Below are 26,976 nucleotides of genomic sequence, written 5' to 3'. Positions count from 1 at the left end.
TGAATAATTTTAACCATATAAATTCAATCAATCAATCAACTTTTTTCTTGTATAGCGCCAAATCACAACAGTTTGGCAGATTGGATCATCGAGTTAGTTTGTCGATTTGTAAATTTTAAAGCACTTTAAAAAGTTAGTTTACATGGAGCCATGCGGGCTAAGCTAATCTAGCCTAGCCATTTTTAATGTTCGCTTGGCATTGCGGAATGACGCGGCTTGGTGTATTGTGGAAGCTGCCCTGATTAGGTGACAGTATTCCGTCCGGTCCAAGATGGTTAAAAGATGGCTCTTCCAAGTTTTATTATTATTACACAGGGAGCTACGGACCTATTTTTACAGAGAAAAGTTTTTAGTGGACAGTAAGATGTGGAGGGGAAAATCCCTCCCTCCTGGTTTTCCAAGCCTTTGGGAGGTGCTACCATCTATTGGTGGAGGTCTTTATTGCATTTTCTTTGGTTCTGAATGATTATTTATATATTTATTTTTAATGACTATGCATGGGTATTTTTGATTTTTAGATTTGATGTATTGTTTATCTCCCTTGGTTTGGTAAGTATGTGAATATAGATAGAATCCAGTGTTTTTATATTGCGTTTTATAGTGAATAATTGGCCTTACATTTTTGTTATCTTTTGATTCTTCATGTTAATCAAATTTTCTGAGTGAAACTGATAAAGAAAAAACAGACAAACTGATTTTTTTTTACCAAATTCAAAGATTCAAGTTAACTGAAAGCATAAAATAGCCAAATTTTGGCTTAATTGAAGTATGGGTGTTGTTGTCTGGATGTTACTGTTTCAACTAAACATTTCTATTCTTTTTTTTCCAGATTTTGAACTTATTTTTGCAAGGAATTCAGAGGGGACCTTTGCAGTGTATTAAATTCAACCAGTGAGCGTGGTGTTTTTTGGAACCGATTGTTTTAATTTGTTGAATTCTATCAGGGGATTGACCAATTAGTCGATGAGCCAGATGGGTTGGTCGGTACCACCAAAAAGATTGGGTTCTCATTGTGATTTTTAGCAAGGTGTACATCCCTAGAGATGGAAAATATGTGATAACATTGCAGATTTGTTAGCCATCCATGTGTTATCATCATGAATTCAAAATGGCCACCACAATAGCCTACCGGGTCAATTTCTTGGTTTATAGGCACCAAAGAGTTGTGCTTTATGTGTCTTAACCTAGATGTTCACCTAGGAGTAGTTTGCTGATAATCATAAAAATTCAGTTTTCATGGTGGCCATCTTGGATTTCAAAATGGCCAACATTAAAATGCAAAAAAAAACAAAAAACAAAAAAAAAACAATCGAAATTCTCACCTAATGTATAAAAACATGATCTACATGTCTAAATCTACATCCTAAGGTATAGGAGAATACATGCAGTTATGCACATGAAGTGGGTGATGAGGACACTAAAACTAAAAACATTCAGCAAGCTTCAAAAGAAGAACAAGGTGCAAACCAGCAATAAGGCATTCATCCTACAGGCAGATCGAACTCTGTTTTGGCCGCATAATTGTGATGGCACAGGTACGGAATCTACAGATGGTGCCTGTCCTCTCACATCCACTGGGGACTCTTCCATTGGCCCTCGCTACACCTGAGGGTGGGCTGCGCAAGACCAAGAAAGCAGCGCTTGCACCTCTCCTTCAAAGGAATGTGCCAGTTGTTGAAAGGAAAGACATTCCTAGTCATTCAGCCACCACTGTTGATGGGATGAACTTGGTACAAAGGGTGAAAGGAGATCAGGCTACATTTGAAGAGGTGGCAGCTACTGTCTTGAACATGGCACTGAGTGATGCAAGCCAAAGTTCAAGACTTAATGTTGTTTTCAACACATACCAAGACATCTCTATCAAAAACAGCGAAAGATCTTTGAGAGGAGAAGAGACAGGCCTTTGCTTACAAAGCATTACACCCTCACATAAAGAGCAGCAATGGAGGAAATATTTGAGCCAAGTCAACAACAAAACAAGTCTCACTGAATTTATTGTGAATGAATGGAAGAAGCCAGAGTATTGTGAGAAGCTCAGCAACAGGGAACTCATTGCAACAGTTGGTGACAGATGCTTCATGATCACACAAGAGGGCAGTAAGGAGATGCAAGAGCTTTGCTGTGCACAGGAAGAGGCAGATGGACGTTTGGTTCTGCATGCAGCTCATGTTGCAAGAGAGGGCTTCAATGCAGTTGTCATTGCTTCAGAAGATACCAATGTGTTCATTCTATGTCTGGCAAACTATGGTGAGACTGGTGCCAAACTTTTCCAAAAGTGTAGAAGCAAAGGCCATGTGAGATATGTTGATATTGGGAAGATTGTGACAACTGTTGGAAGAGAAGTCTGCAAGGCTTTACCAGGGATGCATGCTTACACAGGATGTGACACTGTTAGTGCATTCACAAGCAAAGGCAAATCGAAAGCACTGAACCTTCTCAAAATCAACCAGCAAAGATGTCCAGAAGGTCTTCACAGATCTAGGCCAGGAATGGGACCTCTCACCAGAACTGATGGACAGGTTGGAGGCATTCACTTGTCTCCTGTATGTAAACAAAGCAGCATCTTCAAAGGTCAATGAGTTGAGATACCACTTGTTTTGTGCCAAGAAGGGTGAAATAGACAGCCACCAGTTGCCACCATGTAGGAATTGCTCAGAAAGACATGCGGAGCGAGCCAACTACCAAGCTGCCATCTGGAGAAGATGCTTGGAGAAAGACCCACAGACCCCAAGCCCTGTGGGAAGAGGACGGAAGCTTGAAAAGGAAAATGAGACTGAACAGTTGGTTATCTATTGGATGGAAGGCCAGCCAGCTCCAGAAGCTGTTTTGGACCTGCTGGCATGCAACTGCACAATGGGAGAGGCCAAATTGTGTCTGTTTGGAAAATGGACTGAAATGCACTGATATGTGCAAACTGCAATACTGTGATAACCAAGCATCAGACATGGAGTATTCGTAGACCGAAGAGAACATTGAAGATGAAGATGACTATTAAACTGCAAGTTTGCAAGTGTTGTGTATTAAACTTAGAAACCTGTAACATGCAAAGATAGAAGGGTTATATCAAGGCGGCAAATTGTGTGATTCCTGTTCAAAGAGTATTATGTCAGAGCATTTGTTTGATAAGCAGAAAGAGACAATTGTATTCATTGTTGGTTTAACAGTTAAATGTTTAAATTTTATGTTTTAAGATTTTTTGTCTACAGTTTAAGTGTGTGTTTTTTTTACTGGAACAAAATTAAAAGCTATGCATTAATAAATGTATACTTTTTGTTATAGCTATAGTATACATGCCACATGTTTTGCAACTATACTAATAAAGATTCATAAAGAGTTCATGTTGCTTGAAATCTGTGCATTAAGATAATATGTATATGCATATTCCAGGAATCTATAATATAAAAATGAGAGTATTTGTTTTTACAAAATTTTCATCTTTTTGGTCAAGAAAAAACAACATTCTCTAGATGTTCTAATATGCTAGAGTGCTATTCTATTGTTTATTTGTGGTCCTTATATGCCTTTATATGGTAAAATATTAGTGTATGCAAATCTACTATCACTGTATATTTTATGTATTTCATAACATGGCAAATTAGGGGTACGGTTAGGCAAATCAGACTTGCTATCACCCATTTTCCACCTCTAGGGATGTGTTCCTTTCCAAAAATAACTATGAGAATCCAGTCTTTTCACTCTCAGTGGCCCTGCTACTCCAACCACATGGAAGTGGAAGATTTTGTTTTGTTTTTAATTTCAGGATCACATGGAGGAGAACTCGTGTGTGGAGTCTGGATGAGACGGGGAATTTTTGATTCTTCCTGAAGAGCATACTAAAATACATCAGCAGAGATCTTGGAGGATCATTGAAATTTAGGATTAGACTTACCTTCACGTTGTTGTGTCGTCATAAAACACTAGCTCAATGGTAGATTTAGTTGCAGTGCAGATTTTGTGACCTTTGTCACACCAGTAACATTATTGATGTCCTTAATATGAGTATATATGTAGTGATATTAATTGTATCCTCTGCAGTGTGTTCTACGGAACCGGGAGAAGTGACTTAAAGTGATATTTTTTTTCTGGCCATGATAATTTGTGCACATGGTTTCCTTTAATTGAGTCCACAAATTAATAAAATGTGCTCTCAAATTAATAAAACGTGCTCTCAAATTAATAAAACGTGCGCACGTTTTCCTGGCCGTGATAATTCGTGCGCACGTTTTCCTTTCATTGAGCCCTTGAATTAATAAAATGTGCGCACGTTTTCCATTCGTTCAAAATTAACTCCATAATATGAGCTAAACTGTCATACTCATGAGGGGGAGGCGCTTTGCCCTCAGCATCCTTTTTAATGTGCTTAAACTCCAGATGATGCCATGCTGGGCAGCTGGAGTTCTCTCTATGTCCTTGTGCGCCCAAACCATGACATACCCTGACCAGATCCATTTCTAATGGGGAAATGTATTACACTGTCTCCTGGTTTGTTGACTAATAGTCAACATTTATGTGTCAAGACAATATTGAATAACTGAGTGCACCTTTTATAAATTGTGGCCACGTTTAAGTAGCTCATGCCCTTGTTTTACTCAAACAATGCTTAAAACGTGCGCACAATATAATAAAAGGTGCACACAATATAATAAAACATGCGCACATTCTCTCCACATGAAAAACATTTTGCGATGACACTTCCAGGGTTCCATAGTGTTGCAATTATGATGAAAATACAATTAGTGATTTTTTTATTTTTGGGGGGGTTTGGATGGTTATTAAATGAATAATTAATTGAAGTGAAATTATGTAGAATAATAGGTAATATTCTTTGGAAATTGTTATGGCATATATTGCAGTGGCAGTTGCATGTGATGAAATAATATATATAGTGGCGCTCCTAGATATTAATATTTTTGTAGATGCGCTAATAGCCGTGTATGATACAGTTAAATGTGATTTTATTATTTCTTTCCGGTGATGTTACAAATAAGGGGATTCATATGGGTTTAAAATCTGGTCTTTACATATCTAACTGGGATGATTGGAATATGTTTACTGATTTTACTGTCGGTAGCCTTGTGGGTGGATTGTTTATTGGTGGCGTCAGTAATCATTTGCTGGTTTTTGTTGTTTTTCAGTTTAATTGATGAATACAATCATGTACTACTACTAATTTTATACAGGTAATGACAGAGGTGCTTATTCCACATCTCAGGAGGACCTTAATGTATTGCAGCTGGTATGACATATGTTGTATTGATATTATAGATGTATTATGTGAATGGTTTATTTCTTATATAGATAAAATATGTGTTGTTTCTTTGTGTTTGTTGATGGACCATGGAACACATTGGGACTTCAGTATGTGTGTGGTAAGGAAAATTTCTGGGGTTGGTGGTTTGTCATATTTAGGGTTGATGCTGGCGGACATTCTCTGACATTTGGGGATAAACTGACTGACGTTCAGAGATCTTGTGAGACAATCTGTGGTGTTATCCTGTACAGGTAATGATGACAATAGATGAATAATTAAGTGATATGAGTAACTATGTGGCTGAAACCCATATCAGAGATAGCTATTGCAAGATGTCCGCCTTATTTTTATGTGAATACTGATGTGATGTGGGATGGTGATGGATGGATAAATATTTATGTATACATATAATATTTTATTGGATTTTGTGATACAATTATGCTATCTGTAGGTAGCATGTTAGGGTGCATTTCACAGGATGGTCCATTCTAGGAAATTTCTGGTTTATTTTCTTTAAAATGGTAGTTCTAGCTTTATTTTTGTGCTATAACAACAACCTATGTTGTGATTCTTTTCAGGGCCTCCAGTTAAACTGGGTGGAAGGAAATCTATGATAGGGACAGACAAAGAAGAACAATAACAGAGCAACTTAGCTTATGATATGCATGAGACAGAATGTCTGGCCAAGGCTAGAGCGAAGACAGCATGACCCAGAAATCCTACAGTCAAACGTAAAGTATCAAAAAAAAGAGAAAGCTAGAGTAAAAGTACTGAGAGAGTCCGGGGGCACAGGGGGAAGTAAAATAATAGATCCGTCTGGAAGGGACAGAGGTTGGTATAATAGCAGTTTGTTTCCCTTTGATCAATGACTATTTTTTTGTGGGCTTAACATTGTTTGGGGGTCACTCTTTGGATTTTCCAAAAGACATCAGGATCTCAGTTTGAGTTAAGTTATATGCATGCAGACTTTGTTTTGTATGTAGGCATAACATTTATGATGTAATGATATGATTACTTTTTAGGCAATATAGACCACCAAGACATAATATGTGTTTTTCTTTTTATGGGTTTTTGTTACAGTTTAGTGGGTTTGAGACATAGTGACAGATGCACATTTTTTTTTTATTTTTTTTTTATTTTTGGTGGACTTCCTGGAATGTGCTACGATTTTGTACTTCAATAACTAGGCTGCTTTTGTGCTTTACAGTATGCACATAATTTTTACACTGATTCTGTAAATTTAATGTGAATCCCATGAGAACTCTAAGACATGGGAGTATTTTGAAGAAAAGTAGAAATGTAAAACAATCGGTTTTAAGATTTCAGATTTATTTTGTATTTTAATGTGGTATTTCTTGGTTTTAGCCTGCTTGACACAGATATCAAGGTGAATTATTTGAAAATGATTATAATTAATTAATAATTATAATTAATTATCATTAAACTTTTTTGAAAAAAATACAATAGGCAGGAAAAAGAAGAAAAATATGACATACCGTGACAATTTGGGTATATGTGATACTTTATGGACCACCTTGTGAAATGTGACCATTGATTATGTTCCTTTTGTGGTGTCTTTTCTCCCATTTATTTTTATTCGTAGCTCTGTGGGTTTGTTTTTCCTTTAAGAGGATGTTTTCTTGTAGCTTTTCATTGGTGGTTTTTCATCATATGTTTTCAGATGCTGATCATTCATTTCAAGTAGGGAAGTTCGGGTTTTTCAGGGTTTGTTTAGTTTCTGATTTAATGGCAGACATTGTGGATGGTTCCCGTTGTTTTGGGTGATTTGAATGAGGTATGTTGGGAGTGGTGGATATTTGTTGTTCTTCCTTTTTTTTCTTGGCAGCCACCGGAGGGCACCTGGGGTTGCTGTACTTTGTTTATTATTGATTTTGTGATTTTTGTATTTTCACCGGTAAGTTGTTATTCTTTACTATAAAATTGCTTTTATTTTACTTTATTAAGGTGGACAACATGACTGGATACTCACTGTTATAGGTGGCAAGCTACTGTACTTATTCTTACTTATGTGGACAACAACGAGCAGTATCGTTCTGGCTATGGTGTTGGTAACTGGCAAAGTAGCTGAATTTTCTGATGTACACTTTGAACATCAAAGGTATGGTACCTAAGGACGGTGTTACTTTTGAGAACCGGGTTGAATGTTAGACCCAAATGCTGGAACAGTAGGGCAGACACAGGAGTAATAAACAAGGGTTTATTGAACCAAGGAACTGCGCAGTGGCAAACCACAACAGACAGGTCGTTTTTTAGTGTGAACTTTCGCTGCCTATCTTTTGTGGTATCAGTTATGTATTGGCCTATGTGGTGCAGCCATGCAGACTCAAATTTTAAACTTGGACTGTTGCGTTTATGCTTTGGTGCGTGGCATTGGACATGGAGGTGCACGTGTGGATGGCATGGATTTGAGTCGGCTGCTCCTTTACGATGCTGTGGGCGTAGGCTTCTGTGAGCTGTTTGGCGACAGGCCCCTGGTAAGTGGCTGACATGGTTAGCCGGGGAGAGTGTTGAATAATTATTCATTAATTTAATTTGATTAATTGTTGCAAATTAGCTTCATAAAAAGGCAGACATGTCAAACTGGATAAAGGAAAATGCAGATTAGGGTTTCGGTGGATACAATATGCAGACTTCATCGATGGAGACCAAAATTTTACAATAACTATAATAATTTGTGAGACTTATTTGGATGATTGTTATACTATGAATGTATCAGTATGATCTCAAAATTACTGGGGATGTTTAAAAGGACATTATTAACATTTAGCTTGGGACACCAAAACAATTGCTGAAATCTCAGGAAGATTATACCACCAAGTTAGTAAAGGTTTGTGCTGATTCATATTGGCATTGAGGGGGACAAATATTAAGATATATCCTTCCAGAAGATTGGCATGGAATATCCACTATCATTTTCTAATTGTTTCATTAATTACTATTAATATGATGGAAAGGGACTTAATACAGTATTCTAGAGATTATAGAGTACAAAGGAAGCCTGCTGTAGTATTTTACATATAGTATTTAGAAAATATGACCGTTCAGTATTTAGGGGGGTGCCTGATGAATCTAAATTGTTGTTTCTAAATTGTAAAAAGGTGGACGGAATCAATTATGTTTATTTCAATGTGCAAAGATGGATAATCTGACCAGAGACGCTGTGATTGGACTATTTGACTAATTCTTAGCCATTTCATGGATGGCTCATATATCTTAGTAAAAAAATAAAAAATAAATTATATATATATATATATATATATATATATATATATATATATATATTTCACATATTTGGTTAAGAGTGTTGTAAATTACTTCCAAACAATATTGTATCTGACGGCCCTATAACCAAAGCACTGACAGGACTAAAGATGTGCTGAGGGATTGGCTATGAATTTGATATCAATCTAATAGTTGACTGAGTTGGTAGAATATTTTGGCAGATGGTTGGGCTGGTACCTTTATATTATTACATTCAAATTGACTTGACTTTAGCAGTAGGGTTGAGCGTACGGATAAAGCATTTTTGATGAGCACGAGCATGATCAGAATAAAACTCATCAATATCTGTGTTCGTGCTGAAGGAAAATTCTCATTGGCTAAATGACTGTCTTCTCTGTGATTGGCCAGTCACACACAGTGCCCGCCCCTCCCTACACAGACACTTACTTCTCACTGCAGCTTCTCACACACACACAGACAGGATCTCTGTCTCTGTGTTTGGCTGGCATCTACCTCACGTTGCTCTGTCAGTACTCTTTAAGTTTTCTTCAACTCACCTCTTTGTCGATTTGTCTGATATTTAGTTACTTGGTGAACTTATTTCGTATCATACATGGTGCTTTTGACAAGACAGAGCTTAAAACAGCTCATGTCGCATTGGTCACTGCCTCCACTCCAGTCTGTTTTTTTTTATTTATTTTTAACCGTTTGTTTGCTCTTCGTTTTGTTGGTGATATAAAGTCAGTTGGAAAACTTTGCACATACTGAACGCGGTGCTTTTGAGAATGTCAAGGATTTTATATAGTTCATGCTCTTATTATATAAGGATAATATATTATATTATATATATTATAAGGATATGATTCCTTCTTTATGTTCTCTAATGCCATATACCAACACAGTGCAGAGTAGCTACCTAAACTCTGTAAGTGAGATAGAGTATCTCGTCAATAGTTTTACATCCTCATTGAAGACAACTTTGGATGCTGTAGCTCCTCTAAAAAAGAGAGCTTTAAATCAGAAGTGCCTGACTCCGTGGTATAACTCACAAACTCGTAGCTTAAAGCAGATAACCCGTAAGTTGGAGAGGAAATGGCGTCTCACTAATTTAGAAGATCTTCACTTAGCCTGGAAAAAGAGTCTGTTGCTCTATAAAAAAGCCCTCCGTAAAGCTAGGACATCTTTCTACTCATCACTAATTGAAGAAAATAAGAACAACCCCAGGTTTCTTTTCAGCACTGTAGCCAGGCTGACAAAGAGTCAGAGCTCTATTGAGCTGAGTATTCCATTAACTTTAACTAGTAATGACTTCATGACTTTCTTTGCTAACAAAATTTTAACTATTAGAGAAAAAATTACTCATAACCATCCCAAAGACGTATCGTTATCTTTGGCTGCTTTCAGTGATGCCGGTATTTGGTTAGACTCTTTCTCTCCGATTGTTCTGTCTGAGTTATTTTCATTAGTTACTTCATCCAAACCATCAACATGTTTATTAGACCCCATTCCTACCAGGCTGCTCAAGGAAGCCCTACCATTATTTAATGCTTCGATCTTAAATATGATCAATCTATCTTTGTTAGTTGGCTATGTACCACAGGCTTTTAAGGTGGCAGTAATTAAACCATTACTTAAAAAGCCATCACTTGACCCAGCTATCTTAGCTAATTATAGGCCAATCTCCAACCTTCCTTTTCTCTCAAAAATTCTTGAAAGGGTAGTTGTAAAACAGCTAACTGATCATCTGCAGAGGAATGGTCTATTTGAAGAGTTTCAGTCAGGTTTTAGAATTCATCATAGTACAGAAACAGCATTAGTGAAGGTTACAAATGATCTTCTTATGGCCTCGGACAGTGGACTCATCTCTGTGCTTCTGTTAGACCTCAGTGCTGCTTTTGATACTGTTGACCATAAAATTTTATTACAGAGATTAGAGCATGCCATAGGTATTAAAGGCACTGCGCTGCGGTGGTTTGAATCATATTTGTCTAATAGATTACAATTTGTTCATGTAAATGGGGAATCTTCTTCACAGACTAAAGTTAATTATGGAGTTCCACAAGGTTCTGTGCTAGGACCAATTTTATTCACTTTATACATGATTCCCTTAGGCAGTATTATTAGATGGTATTGCTTAAATTTTCATTGTTACGCAGATGATACCCAGCTTTATCTATCCATGAAGCCAGAGGACACACACCAATTAGCTAAACTGCAGGATTGTCTTACAGACATAAAGACATGGATGACCTCTAATTTCCTGCTTTTAAACTCAGATAAAACTGAAGTTATTGTACTTGGCCCCACAAATCTTAGAAACATGGTGTCTAACCAGATCCTTACTCTGGATGGCATTACCCTGACCTCTAGTAATACTGTGAGAAATCTTGGAGTCATTTTTGATCAGGATATGTCATTCAAAGTGCATATTAAACAAATATGTAGGACTGCTTTTTTGCATTTACGCAATATCTCTAAAATCAGAAAGGTCTTGTCTCAGAGTGATGCTGAAAAACTAATTCATGCATTTATTTCCTCTAGGCTGGACTATTGTAATTCATTATTATCAGGTTGTCCTAAAAGTTCCCTAAAAAGCCTTCAGTTAATTCAAAATGCTGCAGCTAGAGTACTGACGGGGACTAGAAGGAGAGAGCATATCTCACCCATATTGGCCTCTCTTCATTGGCTTCCTGTTAATTCTAGAATAGAATTTAAAATTCTTCTTCTTACTTATAAGGTTTTGAATAATCAGGTCCCATCTTATCTTAGGGACCTCGTAGTACCATATCACCCCAATAGAGCACTTCGCTCTCAGACTGCAGGCTTACTTGTAGTTCCTAGGGTTTGTAAGAGTAGAATGGGAGGCAGAGCCTTCAGCTTTCAGGCTCCTCTCCTGTGGAACCAGCTCCCAATTCAGATCAGGGAGACAGACACCCTCTCTACTTTTAAGATTAGGCTTAAAACTTTCCTTTTTGCTAAAGCTTATAGTTAGGGCTGGATCAGGTGACCCTGAACCATCCCTTAGTTATGCTGCTATAGACGTAGACTGCTGGGGGGTTCCCATGATGCACTGTTTCTTTCTCTTTTTGCTCTGTATGCACCACTCTGCATTTAATCATTAGGTATCGATCTCTGCTCCCCTCCACAGCATGTCTTTTTCCTGGTTCTCTCCCTCAGCCCCAACCAGTCCCAGCAGAAGACTGCCCCTCCCTGAGCCTGGTTCTGCTGGAGGTTTCTTCCTGTTAAAAGGGAGTTTTTCCTTCCCACTGTAGCCAAGTGCTTGCTCACAGGGGGTCGTTTTGACCTTTGGGGTTTTACGTAATTATTGTATGGCCTTGCCTTACAATATAAAGCGCCTTGGGGCAACTGTTTGTTGTGATTTGGCGCTATATAAAAAAATTGATTGATTGATTATCATTTATTTTCTTTAGTTTATGCTTATATTATTATTATTTATTTTCTTATAGTTTATGCTTATTATTTTTCCTCTTTGTGAGAAGAGGAGGTTTTAGAAAGAAAGACTTGTTGTCTGCATTCTTCATGATTGAGCAAACTATTTTTCATTTTGCCTTATCCTGCTTTGACGAGCCACAAGGCTCATGTTGCAGGAATGGAAGGTTTCAGCCGTTACCTTGCTTTGCTATCACCCTCTTGCAGACATGACTCATGTGTAACCTCTCCCGACTGTCCTTGTTTGTTTTTTCTCATGTTGATGAACTAAATAAAAGGCTGGGCCAGAGGAGGAGATTTTAGGAGAGCTTTGCTTGTTCTCCTCCTCTGCGCAGAGCAAAAAATATATATATATCTGTCTCTCTCTGACTGGTTTCTTTTCAGTGTTTGTGCCTCTCATTTCTTTAAAAACAGGGTGCAAACCCAACAGTTTTTTCTTGGCGCCCAACGTGGGGCGTCGACAGATCTTCTCGAGCGAACGGAGGAAGACACGCCGCAGACTGTGCACAACCGATTCTACTAGAGGGATCGAAGGAAAGTCCTGAGGAGTGAATTCTCTGTCGGGCCGGTGACTATAGACGTCCACCTCCGCTCGCCGCAGTAGATTGACGACGCCTCCGAACCAAATGAGGGGCGCAACAAATTAACGTAAGTAATTACTGCCTGCCTGTGAGGAAAATATGTTGAGGAGGGGTTCGAGTCCCCATCCAGAATAAAGTGCGGGGAAGGGAGTTAGAGTCTCCGGTCCTGCCGGCACAGGTGGCGGAGGGGTTCAAGTCCCCATCCGGCTGAGAAATACAGGAGGAGTAAGAATAAATTTCAGGAGAAGCAGTTAGAGAGACGTGAATTAATTGATTATTTCAAAAGTGAAACTAAGTGTGTTTGTGGTATGAATGAGAGAAAATTCTGTTTTTGTTGTTTTGTTGTAAGGATTTTGTTGTGTTATTTATGTCTTGATATAAAATGATTTATTATTTTATTTTTTTTAAGATGAGGGCTTGTCTGTAATTGCAATCATTGATGAAATCTGTAATTTATTTTGTATATGTGTGAGAGTTGGAGCGGTTGTGGGAGTGTGTGTGTGTGTGTGTGTGTGTGACAGTGTCGGACTGTATGTGTGGTATTGTTTGACTGAGTATTCCTTAGTAATGATAAAAGAATGAGACTGTGAGTGACTGAAGCACGGACAGCTTGATATCCCATTTTATCAGGGGATAAAAGTGGAGCCGTTGTCTGCAAAGTAGGTCATTTTAAGTCCATACGCACCACACTCACATATTCCCGACGAGTCTGCAAAGAGGGGGATTCCAAGGAAGGTCCGCCCCATGGGGTAGAAGCTTGACCTGAACTTTGCAGAGTGAAGGGGAATAGGTGACCAACATGGGAAACACATGCACAGAAAATAAGCCCCTATTTCAGGGCGACAAAAAATACATGCACAAACGCAATCCGGAAAATCTGAAGTACATAACTAAATGGAAAAAGAAATATGGCTTTTCAGGTAAATTGGAAAGCCAGATTACACTGTACAAATGTATTTGACACCATTTTGCCAACCATTTTTTTTTTGCCAATCATAATTCTCAACACAGTCATTATAGTTTTCTCCACTAAGGTCTGACTGTTTCAATGTTTGATATTTTGGCATAGTTTGTTGGAAAGCCAGATTACACTGTACAAATGTATTTGACACCATTTTGCCAACCATTGTTTTGATACCAGGGATCACACAACACATGCAAAGTCCAATCAGAATTAGGACTATAATAACTGGTGTCACCATTTTCAATAGTAACTGCCACCATGGTCCTGAAGTCAACCAGGACCAGGGATTCCACCGGTTCACGGCTAGGGTGTCTTTATGCATTGCATCACGAAGTTTATTCAGCTCTTCCAATGCGTCCTGCACATCCACTGAATGAATGGAGTCTGGGATGAAAGTACAGCATTTTGTGTTCAGCAGAACACAAATTCCTCCCTGTGAACCAGTAAGCAAGTCTAAAACCATGCGATTTTGCATCACCATGGTACATAAAGCATCTATTTCAGTGTTTTGAGCTGCTACTATTTTCTCAGTTACATTCATGAACAGACCCAATCGATAATTCAGAGTTTCAATCATTAATGAATTTTTTACCACTCCTATCCAGGGGAACAATGAATGTGCTATTTTATCTCCTACAGACCACAATTTTTGGTCCTTTGGTACATCCGAGCCCCACATGTGATCATGTGGTAACACATCTGGGTATATCGATCTCCTCCATCTAGTGCTGCCATTCTTCTCTGTGGAGGTCCTTGGCACTACCACATATGTATGGTCAGTCACCTGGGTAGGTGCACACACACCACCCCAATTTGGTGGGAGACTCATGTACAGCCTGGAACCACAAAGCCAATAGATGTCATCATACACCGGAGTACCATTTACAGGTGGTAGCAAAAACTTACTAACATAAGCACATGATTCATCCGTTCCCCATGGACAGGAGCCTGTATAATTACATCCCTGTCCAATGTGATGAAGATAAGTACCATCCACATAATATGTTTTGGTTAGGCTTAAATTATTTGATAAAACATACGTTTGGGTACACAGACGTTTCTTAATTTTACCTACAGTTTTATTCCCTGTCCCGTAAAAGCAAATCGGGAATGTGTGCGCCGTTGTGATGACAATTTAACATGTGATGATATTTTTGCATTTCATTCATTTCATTGCTTCACTGGCGTTGAGACAATCTATTGCTAATTAAATAGACTCCCTTTGTAGCCAGACTTCCCCTTACATTGTGGAGGCAGCCAACACACGCTGTATCTTACAGTGACTTAGATGTATCCACGTTGATCTCTCTGCTATCTTTACTGCAGTTGGTGTTGTTAACAGCACTTGGTATGGACCTTCCCAACGAGGACTGGACCAGTTCTTCCTCTTAATCACTCTGATGAATACCCAGTCTCCTGGCTGGACTACTGGAAGGCTGACATATTATTTCCCTGTTTGTCATCACTGGATGTTTGCATGAATCACCACGTTCACACAGATCATTAAAAAAATAAACAGTCTTACAGGCCACTTACACACATACACACATATAGCTGAACACACAAAGTAGCCTATGTTAATATTTTTATTGAATATGGCTGCATGCAGTATCTGACACTTTCTCACTGCAATTCATAAAAATAAATTGGTCAGTCGAACAACCTCTCTCTCCCTCTCACACAGTCACACACACATGCACACACAGACTTTAATCAATATTGTTTAATAACTTTGTGTGGGAAAAAATGCCAAGAATGTTAGGTAGTAAAAATAAATAAAAATTGAAAAGAAAATCACAGTTTGATCATAAAATTAAAAAAAAAAGAAAGTTCTGTTGAGTATGACAACTCTTGTTCATGCATACTTAGTAGTTCATAATTTCCTACTACACTGAATGTCAATTCTGAGGCTGTTCTGTTATTCATTCATACACTTAAGAATATTCATGTTCTGAGTTTATAAAAAAAAACTTGTTCTGTAAAATAGCTCCTTTACTATTGTGATCAAAAACATTGAATCTCAAATCTGAGGCTGTTCTGTAAACATTCTAGAACCCAACCGATATATCGGCCGATATAAGCCCTTTTCAAAGTACTCACTATCGGCCGAAATTTTGCCGATAGAACGCCGATAATTTCTCATAACAGAACAGTTACTGAAATTATGTTTGTGTTGGCAATGTGTATCTTTTCCTTAGAGATTAATGCAACTTTGCACAGATTTTTTTTGTACTAGACAGTTCTTTGTTACTGTTCTTGAAAATTGCACAAACATACTACAGGGTCTTGTGAAAAGAATCTTATTTTACTGTTACAAATATAATAGTTTCCTCACGTTATATCAGGGTCCATGTTTTCTTGTTAAAATGTTCTACCAGCACTAAAACCAACCTCTGCTTGCACTAAGGCTGTTTGAAAGTTTTTTGTTCTTGAAAGTTGCAGAATAGAAAAATAAAGGAGTGTTATGAAAATAATGTTTCCTTAGTGTTGTTATGTGCAGACGCGGGTTGAGGAGCGGACCAGCGTCTGACTGAACCCAGCGCTAAATAACCAGAAAGCGGTTCCAAAAACAAAACAGTTTTATTTCCCTCCTGTGCAATAATTTGTGTACAACATAAATGTGCGGTTATCTGGCGAGGTGAAGCACGGCGCGCTCTCCAGCGCCCAAATGGATCAAAGCTAGGCGCTTCTGGACCCAGACTCACCGCCGAACACCCCCCAGGTGGATACGACAAACTGACTCTGTGAAGGATGGAAAAGGTGAGGTAAGTCAACAGAGCTACAACAAATATCCTTCAGAGGCACACACTATCAGCAACACATTCAGGTCTGAATTTAAGCTTTATGTAAATGAGCAGCTTCTCACAACAGGTGGAGGATCATCAGTCCGTACGCCACGGCAGTGAGAAGCAAACTGCACAATTCTCATCACTGTTCAAATATACTGCGTAACAAAATACCAAATTACTGTTAACACTTATTCAGACAATCATCACCTCTGATGTGTGCTGACAGCATGTGTCCCTCACCCGTCCTCCTTCACAGGCACGATGTGTCAAACCCTGGCGCGGTCCTCAGCGTCTCACAAACGAACGTCACAAGGTCGGGTTCCCGGCAATTCTGCTCGAATCACTCATGGCTTAAATGCAGAACGCCATCTCATTATCTGCTTCAGCTGAAAGTCTTTAAGTTTGCACGTGAGCATCATCCACAGGTGCTGCAAGTCATTAGGCCTGCACGTGAACATCCTCCACAAGTGCAGCCAATAATGCTGATGAGGGTGAAGGACTCTTCTGCCAGCACCTTCTCCACAGACAAAAACCAGTTTGCATACCACCTGGAGAGCAAAGAAAAGAAAACAACACCAAAATGTCCAGCCAAACCCCCCAACACACAACAAGTGTTTGTGTTTCTTTCCTCTCACAATTACTTGTCTACAACTGAAAAAGTTTTTCTACCTGTAATATAACCTATATCTAAGTTGCAGCAACAAGAGGTACAAGATCAGATGTATTTCACAACTCTTTTTAAGGATATGTATTTGCTAATTTCACAAAGGTTTAATTCTTGATTGCATTTTTTGAACTTGAAAATTCTTCTCTGTTATAAAGTTAATCAATATGAGGACAAAGCCTCAGCTGTTAGCTCATACCTTTTTGTTAAGGGTCCAAAAAAGAACATTTTATTCATTTAAAAAATAATAATAATAATATCGGCTGATTTATCGGCTATTGGCAAATCAGCCGATTTATCGATTATCAGCATTTTTTTCATCCAAATATCGTTATCGGCATCGGCCTCAAAAAATCCATATCGGTTGGGCTCTAAAACATTCATTCATACATTAAGAATATTCATGTTCTGAGTTCATAAAACTTGTTCTGCAAATAGTTCTCTTACTATTGTAATCAAAAACATTGATTTGAGTCTCAGTTTTGAGGCTGTTCGGTAAATAGTTTTCAAATAAACAATAAATATAGCAACTTCTGATCAATCCATATCAATTTCAGACTTAAATTATTGTACTGATTTAAGCCCCAGCCATTTCAGGTTAAACTATGCCCACTTCTGGTTTAGGCCACGCCTACTATGAGTACAGGTACAGATACAGATAATTTAGATGGTTAAACAGATACAGATAGTGGTGTACTCGCTCATGTTTCACTTCCATCGTGTCCAAGTTTCAGAAACAGGGAGATCTACCCCTGTTGGTGAGAGCCAGTAGCATTAGAAATATGAGGCTAAACCACACCTACTGTGATGCCCACAAGGTATAAAAAGTGCTGTATGACTCATTTTAGGGGTCTTTAACAAGATGGACACTGTCTGTGAGAGTCCCAGGCCTGGTTTCTAACGTGACCTTTAATAAACTCAAAATGAGGAATACAATTATTTGGTTTTTAGTAAGGAGCAGAATCTTGCATAAAAGAGCCAGGGGAAATAACAGAACCTTGGACATTTATTTTTAGACAAATTAAAAAAGCATGGGAATGTGTACATTTTTAAGTCTGGTCAATTATTCATATCTCATTTCAACCAGAAAAACAGACACTGTAAATAAATACAAAGGTTTATTATAAATGCAACAGGAGATGATTTAACAATGGCTACAGTGTGATTGTAAATTATGTAAAATAAACCTTAGGATGAAATTTTTGTTTTAATTGAGTCATTTCAACTTGTAATTACATGAGAATATGTGATTGCCTTTAATGATGTGATCAGGACAGAGTCATTTCTAAAATATGAATTTGACTAGTGATTGTGAATGTTTTAAAACTGCACAATAGGAGCAGGGCTGTGCAAATGTCTTTTGACTGAACTTTGACTTCATGGCCATTTTTAATGATCCATTCATTTAATTTTAAAATATAAAATGAAACACACACACATCTTCAACCACTTAGTCCAATTAAGGGTTGCGGTGGGCTGGAGCCCATCTCAGCAGTCATACAGTGTGAGGCGGGGTACATCGTGGGCAGGATGCCAGTCTGTCACAGGGCCACATATAGACAAACAAACACTTTCACAGCTGCACACACACTCATGGACAATTTAAAGTTTCCAGTCCACCTAACTTGCATGTCTATTTTTTTAACCTGCTTGTCTTTGGATGTGGGAGGAAGCCGGAGCACCCGGAGAGAACCCATGCATACACGGAGAGAACACGCAGACTCCACACAGAAAGACCACTGGTGGAAATCGAACCAATGACCTTCTCGCTGTAAGGCAACAGTGCTAACCACTAAGGCACCATGATGCCCTAAAATGAAACAGCTTTTTTAAAAATAATAAAATAGTTGCTGTTTAAAGAAAGGGCCTTTCTTTGATTTAGAAGCATAGAAGCAGGTGTTGGTTTGCTGGATTCTCAGGATATTTAACCAGATGGTCTCTTCTCCAGCATTGGCCTCTGGTGGAGTTGTTGACACTTTTGTCCCATTTTGAAGAGCAGAGATGTTTCTTCTGACCAGGCGTCATGGTGTTCAGCTCAGCACTGGAAGTTTTTGAAGTGCATCTGAATTTAGGTTGCTTGCACAGCAAATGCTCCTGATTGTAGATCTTTGGTTCAAATCCCAGCCTGACTGGAAAATCACTAAGGGCCCTTGGGCAAGGTGTTTAATCCCATATTGCTCCCGGTGTGTAGTGAGCGCCTTGTATGGCAGCACCCTGACATCGGGGTGAATGTGAGGCATTGATGTGTAAAGCGCTTTGAGTGTCTGATGCAGATGGAAAAGTGCTATATAAAATGCTGTCCATTTATTGTGGGACGAATAAAAAATATTTATATTTATATTTCTTAAAATATAAAGAAACACTAAACAGTTAAAAAAAAAAGAAAAAATGTACAAAAAAAAAAACGCTAAAAAGTCTAAGTTATTTAAAGGGTCCTTGCCACACTATGACGTTTTTACATATTCTTGAAGAATAAAAAAAGCTTTCTCCACATGTTGTCTTTGCTTCTTTACCATAAAATTACACTGAACAAGGATTTAGACGTTTCGTTACCCATCTGAGAATTTGAATTTATTGCCTCCGAGTTGACCTACTTTTTCGCTGTGACGGATGTGACGCCATTCGAGTAGATGTCTCGCAGCGCGGCTCTGTTTACCAATACGGCAGACACGGACATCGAAGGCATAGTGCGCGATTATAGCGAAGATTTAAGTGACATATTGATTGTTTTTGAAGAAGATGAGGAAGTTTCTGATGAAGAGATTAATTGTGAAAATAATGAGCGGCTCCAAACTGTGTATGTTCCAGCCGAACACGACTGAAAGAGGACGTGAAGCTGTCAGCTGTCAGCAGCAGCAGCGCTGTGGAGGACAACACAGAATGGTTTGTTCCCTCACCACCTTTTCTTATCAATGATCATTTATTCCTGGCACAGTGTGTTTGTGTATGAAAAAAATTATTTGAGCAGCACAGCGTGCTTAAATTCAGGAGTTTGTTTTAAAGTCACTGAAAATAAAGTTTGTGTACATTCTGTATATATTTAATCATTTATAAGTCAATTTCTTGTGATTGCGAATTCACTTTTATTCAAAGCAAATGATTGCAAATCTTTATCTGAAAAGCTGTAGACCCACATGGGATGGGGGAAAAAGATTTCTTAATAAAAGAAAATTTTACTTCTATATCTGTTGTCAAATTTTATCAGGCATAATTGTTGTGTGTTGGGGGGGGGGGGGGTGGCTGGACATTGTTGGGTTGCTTTGTGTTTATTTTCCTTCCCAGGTGATTTGGGGCTGTTCTCTGAGGAAACTGTGCTGCAGAAGAGTCTCTCTCCTCTGTTACGATGATTGGCTGCACCTGTTGCATTCTCGTGCGGCTCTCTATTAGGACAATCCACGACACCTGTGATGTTCACGTGCAGATCTGAGGACTTCCAGCTGGTACCAATGTAGTGATGAAGAACTACATTTAAACCAGCAGTGAGTTGGATAAGATTGCCGGAGAATACGACCTTGTGACGACCGTGTGGGGACGCTGAGGGCCGTTTCAGAGTCTGACATCGCGCCTGTGAAGGAGGACGAGGGTGAGAGGCAAATGTTGTCAGCACACGACAGAGGTGAATATTCTGAAAAGTTTATCCGTGAATGTAAACTGGCGTTTATACGCAGCTATAAGTAATTATTGGTGGAAAATGTTTGGCGTGCTCCTCACGGCAGTGGCGTGCGGATTAATGATCCTCCACTAGCTGTGAGCAGCAGCCTCTTTGAACTAAGTTTGAAACCAGACCCAAAACGTGTAGCTGATAAGTTTGCCTCTAAACAATATTTCGTAGTAATAAGTGTTGAATAATCTCATCTCTGTTCCTCCTTCGCAGAGTACAGTCTGGGAAAGTCACCTGGGGGGGGGGGGGTGTTGGCGGAACTCCTGAGTCCTGAACGTTAGGACTCCGACTGTTGAGACGCTGAGAGAGCGCGCCGCCTTTTCACCTCACCAGAACTTTAATTATTTAGTATTTCATGTATAGCACAAAGGGAGAAAAATAAATGTGTTTTCTTTTTGGAACTGCTTCTGATTATTTCATGCTGGGTTCAGTCAGATACTGGACCGCTCCTCAATCCACGTCTTATCCATAACAGTAATATTGTAGAAAAATGTTTATGCTAAATGGAGACTTACCTGTCTAAAATACACATACAGAACATCTGTAATCATAAATTGTATCACATCTAATCTACTCTGAATGAACAGACGTCTGAACAAAAAACAGGCTGATCAGTTTACATGCATATGTATATTTGGAAAACACAAAAATGTCAATGTTCTGTTTTTTTTTTTGAGTGCTCATGTGAACACAGTCAGCCGATGAAGAATTAGCAATCACAAGAAACTGACTTATAAATGATTAAATATATTCAGAATGTACACCGTGCCAGGAATAAATGATCATTGATAAGAAAAGGTGGTGAGGGAACAAACCATTCTGTGTTGTCCTCCACAGCGCTGCTGCTGCTGACAGCTGACAGCTTCACATCCTCTTTCTGTCGCGTTCGGCTGGAACATACACAGTTTGGAGCCGCTCATTATTTTCACTGTTAATCTCTTCATCAGAAACTTCATCTTCTTCAAAAACAATCGATATGTCACTTAAATCTTCGCTATAATCGCGCACTATGCCTTCGCTGTCCGTGTCTGCCGTATTGGTAAACAGAGCCACGCTGCGAGACATCTACTCAAATGATGTCACATCCGTCACAGCGAAAAAGTAGGTCAACTCGGAGGCGGTAAATTCAAATTGTCAGAGTAACGAAACGTCTAAATCCAGTGTAATTCAGTGTAATTTTATGGTAAAAAAAACAAAGACAACATGTGGAAAAAGCTTTTTTTATTCTTCAAAAATATGTAAAAATGTCATGCCGTTGCAGGGACCCTTTAAAGTTGAGTTTTCTGTGGTTTAAGAAGTAAGAAAAAAAGCTGTAGCTTTATTTGGAAAATAAAAATAGACTGAACCATTTGCAAATTAAAGCGTTCACTCAGCTCACCTGTGCTAAAAGGCTAAGCTAACATTAGCCGAGCATTAAAACTTCAGCAGTGCAGTAACTTCATGTTTTTTTTTTTATTATTTTAACCACGAGTAAGCTGCAGAACTAAGCTCCGTTGGTCAAACTGGGTGTTTGTATATTTCAAAAGTGAGGAATTTCGCATCGAGTCGGTCTGCTCCATCATCCCGGCTGCCTGTCTCGCTCTGCCCGGAATGAGGCCTAAGCCACACGGAGACTCCTCCGTGTGGCTCTACACACTATCATAGTTTGATTGATCCCACCAAGTTATCAGTCCTCCCTCGGCTTAGTGTCACTCCAAAAAGTATCTGAAAAAAAGATTCTCTCAGCAGGGTGATGGGAGATGCATTCTGCTGCTGTTTAAGTTTATTTGTGGTTCTACAGATGCAAATCCAAGATAGCGATCACTCAGCTTTTTTCAAGTTATGGAAAGCAGCCAGAGTATGGTGTAGCAACCTCTGCCCAATTGTCACTTCCAACGCGATGCATCTGATGTCACTGATGCATTGGAGGGCGTTAACTGCCACATCTGATGCTTCCGGTCTGAAAGGTCCATAACACTGTTATCGAGTCACAAATTAAAGATGCTGTTGGATGCTTTTCACTGATTAACTGATTCCAGCTGCTCAAAGTGATATTAATCAGTGAAGTCATCTGGTGGAGTCAGTGGCTGCAAAGAAAACCTGCACCCTCTTGGCCCTTTCTAGAAAAGGTTGCCAACCCCTGGTGTAGCTGCCACTGCCTCCATCCGGATGTCCACCCCTCTGAAGATGGACTCGCACCCTGGTCAAATAGCCTCCACTGGAACCAGGATACCAGCCAGCCACGCCCGTTAACAGCAGCTCTCACTCTAATGGATCAGGGCTCTTGGAAAATTGCTAGAATTATTTTTTAGCGGTCCATACAAAGGACCTCAGGGATGTGTTTATTTTCATTAAACCAGACCAACCTTTAAGAGCACTTTGATGTTGTACACCCTATGTACTCAATTTTTACATCTTAAAGAGATTTAATAATCCAATGTCCAGAATCAGCACTTTAACTGCAGTTTAGGAATTTACTGCAGATTACAGATAAGTGCAGATAACATAGTTAACATGGATTATATTTCAGATGATGATACAGAATTTATTAAAATATGATTAGAAACATGGTTGGCAGAAATGATTTGATTCTAACACTCTAAACTGATTACTCACTTTAACGGGGACTATTCTAATTGTCTAAAAGTCCTTTGGAGGTGAGAGTATGAGGATATGAGATCACGCTCCCTGGCCAGGGGACCTTGACCTCAAATTGATGAGTTGAAAATCTTCTTCAGTTGACTACAGCCACCTTAAATCCAACATCAGAATGTCAAATGTTAATCCTACTTCAGCTGACAAAAGTCAACCTAGATCCAACATCCGTATGCCGAACGTTGGCTTATCTTCAGCCGGCAGCCGCCGGCCAGAACCGACGCCCGTGTGCCGAGTGTCAGTCCGTGGGTCGTTGGGAGCAGAGAGAGAAATCTTAGATCAAATATCACACACAGACTACCAGACAGTGGTTATCTTCTCCGTCTGCGGCTCCTTCCCTGGAATGTCCATGTGTGTGCATGTAGAAATCTCTCTCCTTGATGTTTCCAGCTCCAAAACTCTCACTCTCGATGATAAAAAGTCCAGTTGATCACCACAGTCTGGTCAGCACCCGTGTATTTCTTAGGAGCCTTGCAGAGTTCTGAAGAATAACCTTGTTTCCTGTTTTTCAACAGTTTTTTATGCTCTTGTCCTCAGTCAACAGGGAGCAACGACTCATAACCCTGCACCTCCCTCTAACAGCTAAACACATTTCCTGTTTTTCTCTCAAAAAATTCAGCCTGTCCTTACACTTTGATTCTTTAAACATATAATCATCATAACACAGGTTCAATCATTATTAATTAGTATTTACAACTTCAATCATTTTCCAAGTCAGATTTTCTTACCCCTAAAACAGCACTACTCTTACCCCTAACATAGCACGTCACTTCATGCTGAGATGAATCCAAGCTTAAAGTCATATTCTCTGACACCCCCTCAATGACTTGAAGCTCTGCCAGTCCCCTTAAAGCTCCATTAGGACATCTCCTTCATTAACATCTGGATGAAGGGTGAGCACCTCTTGCTCATCCATCATCGGCGACAAGATTGGCGGCGCTGGAGTTTGGAGACATTCATCCAGCACCACATACTCATCTCCACTCAGTTGTATACTGTCGTCATCCTCAGGGGGTTGTTTCTCAAGAAGCGGCGGCTCGGACTTCCGGTGGCGCCTGATAGAATATGGACGCATAAAGACTGAGCTGCGGTAACTAACCTTATAATACCCCCAGACCCGAGTACTCAACTTGATTAAAACTTCGACATATCACAGTGGGAATGAGAGGGGACAAGACTAAGAAAGGTGTATACGGGCTACGAAACAATCCTGACCGGGAAATGGAGAAAGAAGTCTCGGCTAATGTAACGGAGCTAGCACATGAACAACATGGCGATCCCACGATGAATATGGCCATGATTCAAGAGGCTATGAGAGAAGTACTCACAGCTGAAATATCTACTCTCCAAGCAGGACTAAAGAGGAATTTGGAAGATTTACGCTCACAAATTTCTGAGGATATGAAAAGACAAACAGCTGAATTGTCCAAGGAAATAAACCAAAAACTTGAAGAAACAAACACACGGATGAGAATGGTGGAGGACTGCATGCAACAAGTTGAAAATGACTTCGCCCTGACGGAGCGATGGGACATTGGAGTCAATCAATCAATCAATTTTTTTATATAGCGCCAAATCACAACAAACAGTTGCCCCAAGGCACTTTATATTGTAAGGCAAGGCCATACAATAATTATGTAAAACCCCAACGGTCAAAACAACCCCCTGTGAGCAAGCACTTGGCTACAGTGGGAAGGAAAAACTCCCTTTTAACAGGAAGAAACCTCCAGCAGAACCAGGCTCAGGGAGGGGCAGTCTTCTGCTGGGACTGGTTGGGGCTGAGGGAGAGAACCAGGAAAAAGACATGCTGTGGAGGGGAGCAGAGATCGATCACTAATGATTAAATGCAGAGTGGTGCATACAGAGCAAAAAGAGAAAGAAACAGTGCATCATGGGAACCCCCCAGCAGTCTACGTCTATAGCAGCATAACTAAGGGATGGTTCAGGGTCACCTGATCCAGCCCTAACTATAAGCTTTAGCAAAAAGGAAAGTTTTAAGCCTAATCTTAAAAGTAGAGAGGGTGTCTGTCTCCCTGATCTGAATTGGAGCTGGTTCCACAGGAGAGGAGCCTGAAAGCTGAAGGCTCTGCCTCCCATTCTACTCTTACAAACCCTAGGAACTACAAGTAAGCCTGCAGTCTGAGAGCGAAGCGCTCTATTGGGGTGATATGGTACTACGAGGTCCCTAAGATAAGATGGGACCTGATTATTCAAAACCTTATAAGTAAGAAGAAGAATTTTAAATTCTATTCTAGAATTAACAGGAAGCCAATGAAGAGAGGCCAATATGGGTGAGATATGCTCTCTCCTTCTAGTCCCCGTCAGTACTCTAGCTGCAGCATTTTGAATTAACTGAAGGCTTTTTAGGGAACTTTTAGGACAACCTGATAATAATGAATTACAATAGTCCAGCCTAGAGGAAATAAATGCATGAATTAGTTTTTCAGCATCACTCTGAGACAAGACCTTTCTGATTTTAGAGATATTGCGTAAATGCAAAAAAGCAGTCCTACATATTTGTTTAATATGCGCTTTGAATGACATATCCTGATCAAAAATGACTCCAAGATTTCTCACAGTATTACTAGAGGTCAGGGTAATGCCATCCAGAGTAAGGATCTGGTTAGACACCATGTTTCTAAGATTTGTGGGGCCAAGTACAATAACTTCAGTTTTATCTGAGTTTAAAAGCAGGAAATTAGAGGTCATCCATGTCTTTATGTCTGTAAGACAATCCTGCAGTTTAGCTAATTGGTGTGTGTCCTCTGGCTTCATGGATAGATAAAGCTGGGTATCATCTGCGTAACAATGAAAATTTAAGCAATACCATCTAATAATACTGCCTAAGGGAAGCATGTATAAAGTGAATAAAATTGGTCCTAGCACAGAACCTTGTGGAACTCCATAATTAACTTTAGTCTGTGAAGAAGATTCCCCATTTACATGAACAAATTGTAATCTATTAGACAAATATGATTTAAACCACCGCAGCGCAGTGCCTTTAATACCTATGACATGCTCTAATCTCTGTAATAAAATTTTATGGTCAACAGTATCAAAAGCAGCACTGAGGTCTAACAGAACAAGCACAGAGATGAGTCCACTGTCCGAGGCCATAAGAAGATCATTTGTAACCTTCACTAATGCTGTTTCTGTACTATGATGAATTCTAAAACCTGACTGAAACTCTTCAAATAGACCATTCCTCTGCAGATGATCAGTTAGCTGTTTTACAACTACCCTTTCAAGAATTTTTGAGAGAAAAGGAAGGTTGGAGATTGGCCTATAATTAGCTAAGATAGCTGGGTCAAGTGATGGCTTTTTAAGTAATGGTTTAATTACTGCCACCTTAAAAGCCTGTGGTACATAGCCAACTAACAAAGATAGATTGATCATATTTAAGATCGAAGCATTAAATAATGGTAGGGCTTCCTTGAGCAGCCTGGTAGGAATGGGGTCTAATAAACATGTTGATGGTTTGGATGAAGTAACTAATGAAAATAACTCAGACAGAACAATCGGAGAGAAAGAGTCTAACCAAATACCGGCATCACTGAAAGCAGCCAAAGATAACGATACGTCTTTGGGATGGTTATGAGTAATTTTTTCTCTAATAGTTAAAATTTTGTTAGCAAAGAAAGTCATGAAGTCATTACTAGTTAAAGTTAATGGAATACTCAGCTCAATAGAGCTCTGACTCTTTGTCAGCCTGGCTACAGTGCTGAAAAGAAACCTGGGG

This window comes from Thalassophryne amazonica, chromosome 1 (genome assembly GCF_902500255.1).
Source record: "Thalassophryne amazonica chromosome 1, fThaAma1.1, whole genome shotgun sequence".
In the NCBI taxonomy this organism is placed as follows: Eukaryota; Metazoa; Chordata; class Actinopteri; order Batrachoidiformes; family Batrachoididae; genus Thalassophryne; species Thalassophryne amazonica.
Note: the sequence above shows the minus strand (reverse complement) of the source record.